General features: G+C 37.2%; 1 pseudogene; it reads left to right on the top strand.

Annotated features, from left to right (window-relative positions):
- Positions 1–6,903: 6,903 nt before the first annotated feature.
- LOC128590753 (swi5-dependent recombination DNA repair protein 1 homolog) lies at positions 6,904–9,958 on the top strand (annotated as a pseudogene).
- The last annotated feature ends 301 nt before the right edge of the window (positions 9,959–10,259 follow it).

The following is a 10,259-nucleotide window of genomic DNA, read 5'->3' as shown; positions in this document are numbered from 1 at the left end:
TATTATTGCTTAATATTTTGATGCAGCAATCATCTTATTTCTTTTCTGAATGCATTTATGTTTGTTCATTCTTTACAAGGTTTTTGTTTCTAGTCCTTATCTCAAACATTGTTATTGTTATTAAATTTTAAGCTTTTTTAATTTTGTGAAGGCAAAAAAATGGAAACCTAATAAACACATATATGTGAAAAAAAAAACCTACCTTCATAGACTCAAGTCTGTTAGAGTTATAAAAATAAAAATATTACTTTCTACTAAGTAAACCATAATAATAATTTTTGAAATGTGGACTGCTCTATGGTAAAACATAGTGACTTGGGAGAATAGACTTAGAGAATAAAATACTATTCCTGAAGAGAGAAATAAAATGCAAATAAAAATGCAAATAAAGAGAGAAATAAAATGCAAATAAAAATAATAAAAATAAAAATAAAAGAATAGGTCAACATCACAAAGTCCCAAAGCTGCAGATGCTAGCAAGGGGAATTGTTAAACTAAAAGATTGCAACCTCCATGAGTTTTGATTCATGTTGACAAGTTATCAGGCACAAACTCTTAGAATGTAAAAGTGAACTACCTCTCCCTGGATGCTGCTGTTGGTAACATCTTCATCATCACCAGCCTTAAAGTTGAAAAATGACATCATTTTCATGTCTCTTTAAACAACTGTTCAAGTGATTAGCAAACATACAATAGCGTTTTCCTTTTATCCAGTCTGCTTCTGCTCAGGTGAGTACTTCTTTCTTACATATCCGTGCGATGTTTTCCTTTCTCAGATAAGGGCAGTAAAATTTCCACTGCAATTGGTTCAAATGTTTTCCTCTGTGTTTTCACTTTGTTTATGGTAAGAGTAGTTTTCTTCTTTGTTCATCTTGTTTGAGGTGCAGTGAGAAAGTATTTACATGTAGTTACATCCATGAACCCAACCACGTGTGACTTCAACCTGTATCAGGATGTAGTGACATATTTGGAAAAGCCTACCCCAAATATAACATCATTTTTAGATGTTTTTATCATGTTAAATTTATTTGCAATATTTAATGACTTTATTTTGTACATTGAAGTTATTAGTATTTGTAATTAATTGAATATTTTAGGTGAAAAAGAGGTATAAGTTTTTTTAACTCAGATAATATCCTAAAAGCATACATTTAGTAAGCCACTTCTCTCATTAATTTAAAATTTGAAAATTAACGTCTATAAGTTTAGCTTCAATATGGAAAGAACTTGTAGGTCGATGGTCCTGTCCTTACAATGAGAAAAACCTGGGAAAATTGAAAATCAGTGACTTTTTTTTTTTTTTTTTTTGGTAGAGACAGAGTTTCACTTTATCTCCCATGGTAGAATGCTGTGGCATCACAGATCACAGTAACCTCCAACTCCTGGGCTTAGGCAATTCCCTTGCCTCACCCTCCGGAGTAGCTGGAACTACAGGCACCTGCCACAACACCCAGCTATTTTTTTGTTGCAGTTTGGTCAGGGCCGGGTTTGAATCTGTCACCCTCGGTACATGGGGCCCGCGCCCTACTCACAAAAATCAGTGACTTTTTGAGAACCACAGGCACTGCCCCGAAAATCAGTGACTTTCTGAGAATCATCAAAGGGTCCAAATGTGCAGGAAAAATTTCCAGCCCCAAATTTGGGGATAGAAGCATCCAGAGAGTTGTAACAGAGAGATAGAGCATCCCCGATCTGCTTGAGTAGAGCAGGAGCCAGGGAGCCTTGAACTGGTAGGAACAATTAAATGGACATTTTGGTGACTTACCAGAGGCTGAGTATGAATTAAAAGAGGAAAAGGAAGTTTCTGGGCTATAGTCTCAGGCTTCCCCTCACCTTTCCAGGTAAGGAATTCCTCTGGGAATTCTCACAGAGAGGATTTAGGAGAAATCTCATAGGTCTGTTCAGGGAGACAGACAGCAATAGCTGTGAAATGTACCAGAAACTTCTCCAGAGGAAAAGCCTATTTTGCAGTAAAAACACTTTGCCAAAGTACAATTCTGAAATTTTATCCCAACGGGGAGAAGAAAATCACTCCCCACTTCTCCAGCCTTTTTGCCTCGTGGAAGTAAAAACAAATAAACAGACAGATAAAAAACAAACAAAAACAAAAATCATAACCATAGTCAACAGAGGTCAAAGCCTCAGAAAACTGTTGGGGAAGGCTGTAGCCAGGGAAGGAGGCAGGGAGCAGGGAAGAATTAAAGATATTAATTCTTTAATATCACTCGAAGGCCACAGCCCACTAGAGCAGCTTGTAGAGTAGAACTGACAAAAACATTGCAAAAAATCATTGATTTGTGCATTAAAATCATTGGCTGACTATGAGGATAGCAGATCAAGTGAATATGGAGAGAAACAGTCAGGAAAATCTTAACTGAAAATCTTGGCCTGAGACTTACTGTAACACTCAACGTATACCAATAGCACTTATTATCATGTACAACTGCACAAGTCAAATGTGACTAGAGTATTATAACTTCAATACAATTTTTTCCTTTCTTAAAATGTGTGTACATTTTTTGACATCCCCTGTATATATAAAACAGATTTAGCTTACATTTTCGGTTCCAGCTTATTGAATAATTTAGTGAAAAAAATCTATCTAGCCATGCTGAATTTTCTTTTGCTGAATTTAGTGAAATCATGATTCTCTTAATGATGTGTTGTGGTTTCCTTCACATATCCTATACTTTTGTGCTCAGTTAATTTCTTAGAATTTCTATATTCATTGATGTTGTACAATGACATTTTGGAACCACTTATTTTTCCCATAGGTGTTTATTAATTTCTAAATTTGGGGGTTGAGTTTATTTTTTTATGGAATCAACATGCTTCTCAATCTTATTTTTAGGTCTAATACTAATGCTATTTTCTTCTCTTTTCTGAAAGTCAATCATATTTTCTGTAAATAATGTCAGTTCATTTCTTCCTTTCTAATATTTAAACTTTCTTTAAAAAAATTGCATTGTCTAGGGCTTCCACATTATTGTTAAATATTTTTATAGACTTACAGGCCTTTGTTTCTAATTACTGAATTTTTTTTTTTCTAATTACTGAATTTAAAGAGACTGCGTTGATAGTTTTCTGTTGAACATTACCTTTCTGTTGGTTTCTCTTACATATTCAACAATAAAGCTTCCACATAAGCTTTGTTGTTGGTTCTGATGTTATATCCAGCCAGACACAACCCTGCTCATGTGAAATCCACAGCCTACTTTATAGTCATAAAATAAATAAATCATTGGATAAATTCTGTAATCATTGAATCAAGGATGTATCAATTTAATTATTTGCCATTATTTACTATTATACTTTGCTAAAGAAAAATAAAGTCCCAATTAAACTACTACACACAGCAATTATAAGATATTTTTGACATCAAAATGTACAAATATTTTAAAATATGGCTAAGAATTGATTTAAAAACTAATGGAATAGCACAAATAGATTAATCGCACAAGGATAATATAAAGCAGAGGAAAGAGCTATTTGGATAATTAAAACAAGATGATGACTTAAATTTCTTGAGTGGCTGTTGACAGCCAGGTGAATTACCAGAGGCTGAGTATGAATTAAATTGCAGTTAGATCAAGAAGACATCAGAGACATGAGGATGAGATGAACACCCCAAGCAACAACTATCTCTAGTGAAAAGACCTCATGGGAGAAATAAGTGTGTTGTCATGAGCACAAGAAACTCAGTATCACCAGAGCAGACAGTCAGGGACAGGCCATGTCTCCCAAGTGGCAGAATTATGTAATTGCCTTTCTGGACAGTTGGACTCATTATTCTAAGAGCTAGGAAAAGCTGTGCAAAGGTTTTAAGAAATAGGCAATATGATTCATTTTATCCTCCAAAAAGAAAATCCTAGCAAAAATGGAATCTGTTGAGGAAGAGTCATGAATGGGAGGCCTGTCTGGGGCTAGGGAGTGAGTTCTGTGGCTTTAGACTAAGGTGGTGGTGGCACAGATACAAAGAAATACACTGATTTTGGTTATATTGTGACATTAAAATGGACAAGATGTGCTAATGGATTGAATGGTGGATGGAGGAAAGTGAAAACTGAAGGACAAATCCTGTATTTTGATCTGCTGCAAGACAGTGGTATTTTCTGAAATGGAGACGACTTAAGAAAGGAAACCCAGGAAAGCAAATACCAAAATCCTGTTGTCCACCTAAAACATCACCTGCCTCTGAGACTCCCAATGGAAGCCCCAGGTAGGAAGTTGGAATCACAAATATAAGGATCAGGAGTGACACCAGGGCTGGGAATAGAATTTGAGGCGACATCAAAATACAGATGTTAGTTGGAGGCATCAGCTTAACGTGATTACCTAAGAAAAGTTAATAGCACAGAATTTTTTAATAAGCCATTTTTGGAACTCATAGACCTCCAACCCCAGGAAAGGATGCTGAGAAGATATAACGAGCAAGCTCGGAGAAAACCGGGAGTCACAGAAAACATGAGAAAGTGTTTTATGAGAAAGGGAGCCATCAACTGGGCTGAATGAATCTGAGACTAAGTAGGAAAGTATACAGAAATGTGGTGGAAGGCCTAAAATGAAGGCCTCGAATTACGCGCTGCTTCAACATCTGGCAAACATAGGAAGACCTCCAATAGCCTGATTGTGAGGCCCCTGCATGCATTGCTTCCACCAGTAGAGTCCCCTGGTCAGCCAGCCCTTTACCACGGCAGCCAGCCATGGTAACATCATTCCCACACATCCCCTCTCCCTGCCAGCCCCCCAGCCCCCCCGCCCCCCCAGTTATGCCAGCAAGCTGGTCGCATCCTGCTGCGGGAAGTAGGTGTCACCACACACTCTAGGTGCTCTGAAGCCTTTTGCAGCCCTGGCTGTGCTTACTGCTCCTGGGTGCAGCCCTCGTGGGACCATGCAGTCTCATCCATCCAGAGTTGGGGAAACTGGACACAGGATCAAAACCACAGCCTCTGGTTCATGTCCAAGTGGCTGTACTGCTGTCCTAAGGGCAGAACCAACATTCTGGGAAAGCAGCATTTCTGGAACTTACATTTGGATAAGTCCTGGAAAACAAGGCCAGCTGCATTTTATTATCATGGTCTAGTTCAGTGGTTCTCAACCTTCCTAATGCTGCGACCCTTTAATACAGTTCCTCATGTTGTGGTGACTCCCAACCATAAAATTAATTTTGTTGCTACTGCATAACTGTAATTTTGCTACTGTTATGAATCATTATGTAAACATCTGATATGCAGGATGTATTTAGGAGACCCCTGTGAAAGGGCTGTTTGACCCCCAAAGGGGTACTGACCCACAGGTTCAGAACCGCTGGTCTAGTTCATTTAAAACATGAGCTGCATGCTTTAATTCAAATTAATGAGATAAATCTGCGTAGTGCATTTAGAGTTGTACCCAGCATGTAGAAAATGACAGATACATGTTAACTATTATTTTAATATTGTCAGCAATGCTTGTCAAATAAAAGAATACTGAAAAAGATGCTGTCTAGAGTGTAATTCATCATTTTGAAAGTGTTTTTTATCATCTTATTGAAGAGAAAGTACTCTAACCTTTCCTACTTAGATTTGTCTCCTGTTTGCTTCTGAGCTTGTGATTGGAGCATTACTGAAAATCCAGAGTGACAAGCCCGATCTTCATAAATGTACTGTCAGGAAATTCAGTTACCCTCCCCCCCACTTCCTGTTAAGCCTGTTAGGCCTTAGATGCATGACTACATTTGTGTGTGTGTGTGTGTGCGTGTGTGTGTACTAGAAATTTTAAAACTCAGCTCAAGCAATATTTGTATACTGTGATCAAAAGTTAAAGTTACTCTAAACTTTTGAAAACTTATTGGAACCAACATTTCTCTTTCTTGGAACCAAGTATATCCAAATACTTTTCTCTGTAAAGATTTTATTCTGAAATAGCCAAAAATTTGAAAGATTCTAATTGTTCAATGAACAATTGAACAATTGTTCAATTTAACTGTTGTTCAATGAAACAACAGTTAAATTGTGTCAGTAACATGTGTAAGTCAATTAAAAATTACGTTGCATGTTACTACAGAGTGAGGTACGAGGAAATTCTTAATCCATTAATATAACTACTGTTACCAAAAACTAAGTGACCCTGTTTTTTGTAAAATTCAAAAATAATCAATTTATTATTGATAAAAAATGTAACTGAAGAATATACACTAACATGATAGTAGTATTTATGTCTAAATGGTGGTGTGTTAGCGTTATTTTTCATTTTTTTCTTTTTCTCTATCTGTATTTTCCAAAATGTTTTAAAGGGATCCCCGGTTTTACTTAAAAATGATAAGAGTTGGGTTTTTGTTGTGCAGCTAAATGTAACAAAATTATGTGTGAATAAGCCTACTCTGACATTAAAACTTAGTCTACCACACTATTGTGGATACTAATCAACATTCAAAACCAAGATAAATAAAGAACAATGTTTAAATTAATAAAAATACACAATTGTTATTTATTCAGATTTGGTCAGATATTTAAGACAAATTTAAGTAGGGTTAGAATTGCAAAGGACATTTATACTAGTTACAAAGCGAACAGATGAGTTTAGAGCTCCAATCCCTTCATTGTCATCATCATCATTATCAATTAACATTCATTTAGTCATTTCTCTGGGGATGAAAACATAATTTCTGAGAAATAGGGCACATCTGGAAATAGAATTCTCTTTTTCAGGGTTCAAGGAAATTCCAACTTTGGAACATTATCCCCTATCTAGTCTTCTGGAAGAGTTAATGTCATTTCCAGAACAGTTCAGCATATCAAGTAGTGTCAACAGAATGTGGCTAGATGATAAAACACAATCCCTGAAACATTGCACAGGGAATAGCATGACTTGAATGATCTACGGCCCTTAGACAAGTGCCACAGGCACACCGCCCTGCAGCTGATGACTCCTGTGCTCCAGAGAGTGCAGCCATCACAGTGGAACACCCAGGCAGGTACACAGCAGAATTTAAGACACATCCGTAGAGATCCAAGGTAAATAATCTGCCAGACAAAACAGAAAGAAACGTTAACTACATTTAAGAGAAAAGCATCATAATTGTTTTAAAGCTTTGAAATAATTCCTTCAAAAAGTAGTAGTTTCCCTCTGAAAATGTGCATAGGTGCAGAAATTAGCCTGCTGATTTGGAAATATGTCTTCTGTTGACACTATCTGATACACTGAATTGTTCTGAAAATGGTTTTATGACAATTTTTTTAGTTTGAATTACCTGAAGATTTAATTAAATGGCCCCTATTGAATAAACAATGCAACTCATTCCCAAAGAGTAATTTTAGGGTTTTTTTTTTTCCTTCTTCTGAATTTTCTACATTAACTGTGCAATGGGACTTACGTGTTAAAAATACAAGGTCTGGAGTCAGACTGCTTGGCCTCCAATCCCAGCTCTGCCAGTGATGAGCCTTGTGCTCCTTGTTAAGTGACCTAACATTGCTAAACGTTAGGCTCTTTATCTGTAAAAGGGATGGAATATCAATTATAATACCTGTTGATAGCTGTGCTCGGAGTATTAAGTGGATTCATACATGTAAAAGTACTTAGAAAGATATCCGGCACATAACATTAAGAATTACTCAATAAATGTTTATTATTTGCAACTCTAACAGGTAGTCATGGCAACATAATTAAATGTGTTTTCAGTTCCCATTCCAAATGACTTTCTCTGGAAAGGGTCGAATGCCCCAGTGTCAGTTAACATGAGACCTTTCGTGAACTGCTGTGTGCTGTCTCATGCCTTCTCCCATTTTGCCCTTTCTTCTTAATTCCGATAAAACCAAAGTCACGCTTTTTAAATGTATGTTTCACGTAAGCACAGAGACATAGGGCTATGCTAAATGACAGACTCGAGATTTAAAATAATCTCTGTGCAGCAGAATGCTGAACTCCAAGTACTTTGGCAAAATGCAGCACTAATAAATAGGATACTCCACACTTGGGTTCGCAGAAATCAAATGCATAAATTCAAGGCAATGGAGATCTAGGTCGAAATTTTTAGATGCAATTGTGTATTCCAACCATGCTCTTCTAAAAGCAAGTCTGTTTTTTATCAATGTAGAAATTATAGTTCCAATAGAAGCAGGAAATCACAATGACTAAGGTACAAGTGGAGTTCACTTCCCAACTTTCGGTCATCAAGCTTATATCCCAGGTGATCCCTCAAATCATCTTTACACATTGATACAGAATTAGCAGTATCTTCCAGAGTGAGCATACTGTGTGAGTGAGTCCCAGGATTAAGCCCTACAGGTCTCTGGTATTTACAAATCAGGTAAAGAAAAAGCAACTGATGAAGGACATTAGAGGAAACAGCCATATTGCCAGGAAGATGAGACCGTAGGTGTCATGGAAACTGAGAAAAAGAAAACACTTCCGGGAAGAAATGGTCAACACATCTACTAAAACTAAGACAGAGGCGTGCCCTTTGGACTTAGCAGTGGGAGGCATCGGTGGAGGCATGCAGGTGGCTTGATGAGGTCCTGTTAGCAGGAGATCAGGAAGACAGGAGAGGCGAGGGACAGAGTTGTCCTACATGGACCATCGGGCAGTTCCAGTTAGCTCCTCAGCAAGGAAAACACAACTGTTCATAGTGAGCTTATGGGACAGAAAAAAGGATTTTCCCCCTCAAAAGAGAGTTTAGGATTCTTTTGAATGCTGATCAAGAGCTCTGTTAAAGAAGGAAGGGTCAGGAAACAACCAGGCGCCCAGATCTCAGTAGAGGGAGGAGGTGGAATCGGCTCACACAGGCCAGGCAGGGTAAGGGACAGTGCACTGCCTTCCCTGAGCTGGAGCTTGTCAGAAGAGAGAGGTTTCTGGGCTTTTTATGTCACATACACTGAGGTCCTATAGTTTAGGTTTTACCATCAGAGCTTCTTCACAACAAAGGGAAAGCAAGACACCTGAAAGGCATGTGTGGGGAGTGTGTGTAGTTTCAGCCCAGTTTGTACGGTGAAATGCAGTGTTTCTCTGATCCATTGGACTTCACTTGAGAATGTTTTTCACGTCTTACTGCTTTTCTTTCAACCCCTATGTGATATTAGTTATTATTTATTTAAATCCTAGCATGTCTCTGGTACTATAATGGATACATTACAAATATTAATTTGTATCCTCACAGCAATATTATGTTATTAAAAAAAGAAGAGCGAGAGAATAGGGCAGCCCTGGGGATGGTGGAGGGAGGTAGCGTGCTGCAGAGCGAGGGGGTATCCGTGAGAGCTGGACTTCACTGGGGTCCTCTGTGGGATCCTTTCTGTCACTGGGGCAACTCAACTACTCTTCATGACTAGGGTCTCTGGAGGGCTGAGGTAAATGTAGATTTCATTTTCAAGATGGAAAGTCCCTCAGACTCAGCCCATGAATGTGACACTTAGAGAAAGATTAAGGAAAAAAAGATCTTCATTTAATTCCTATTATAATGTGGTAAAGTAGAGGATGAAGAAAATGGCATGTTCAGAGAAACCAGCATCTTCCTCAGGAGAAAAGCATTCAGAATTTCAAGAAAGTTTTAAACACATAGACAGTGAATTTGAAGAAAGTACCTATTTGAAAAATACCTTTGAGAAGATTAACGCATGTGAAACCAAGTCACTTTGATAGTGGGTGGTGCAGTGCTCTCCAAACTGAGTTTTGTGAGTAAGAATCTAACTAAACAAGGATTAAATGAAGAAAAAGCAGAATGGTGAAATAAGTGCAGGAGAAAGAAGACTTACTTCGGAGGCTAAAACTAGTCAAAATGTATAGATCAAAGAATGACCTGTCTCAGTTACAACGGTTAATAAAGAATTGGAGAAGCTGTAGCCAGGAGTTGCTTCATGAGCGGCAGTCAGCATTCTCTCAAGAGAACAAGAAACTAAGCCTTGCTCAATGGATAGACCACTACGGGTTACATGATAAATTGCTACACTATTACAGAAGTGAAAAAGAATTTATAGGTATTTAATAAATTTTTTTCTTCAGAATATCTTTGAGAATGACAACTTAATTAGAAGATACTTACACATTTTAAAGGAAAGGTATCCTGGTGAACATCAGTTTAGGGCACTCTAATACATAAATATAAATGAAGTTCTAAAATGAAAATTTAATATTTTGGATAGTTTTGCCAAAGAAAACTTGTCATTTAATGTAATGTGAAAAAAATATATATTTAAAATATAATTTGGACAATTCTGGAAACTAATTTTAATACATTATTTTTAATAGTAAAAAGTTGCTTTAAATGTTAAAAAATTAAGATTTAA

This window comes from Nycticebus coucang, chromosome 1 (genome assembly GCF_027406575.1).
Source record: "Nycticebus coucang isolate mNycCou1 chromosome 1, mNycCou1.pri, whole genome shotgun sequence".
Classification (NCBI taxonomy): Eukaryota; Metazoa; Chordata; class Mammalia; order Primates; family Lorisidae; genus Nycticebus; species Nycticebus coucang.
The sequence above is the reverse complement of the archived record's forward strand: the minus strand, read 5'-3'. Positions and strand labels throughout refer to the sequence as shown.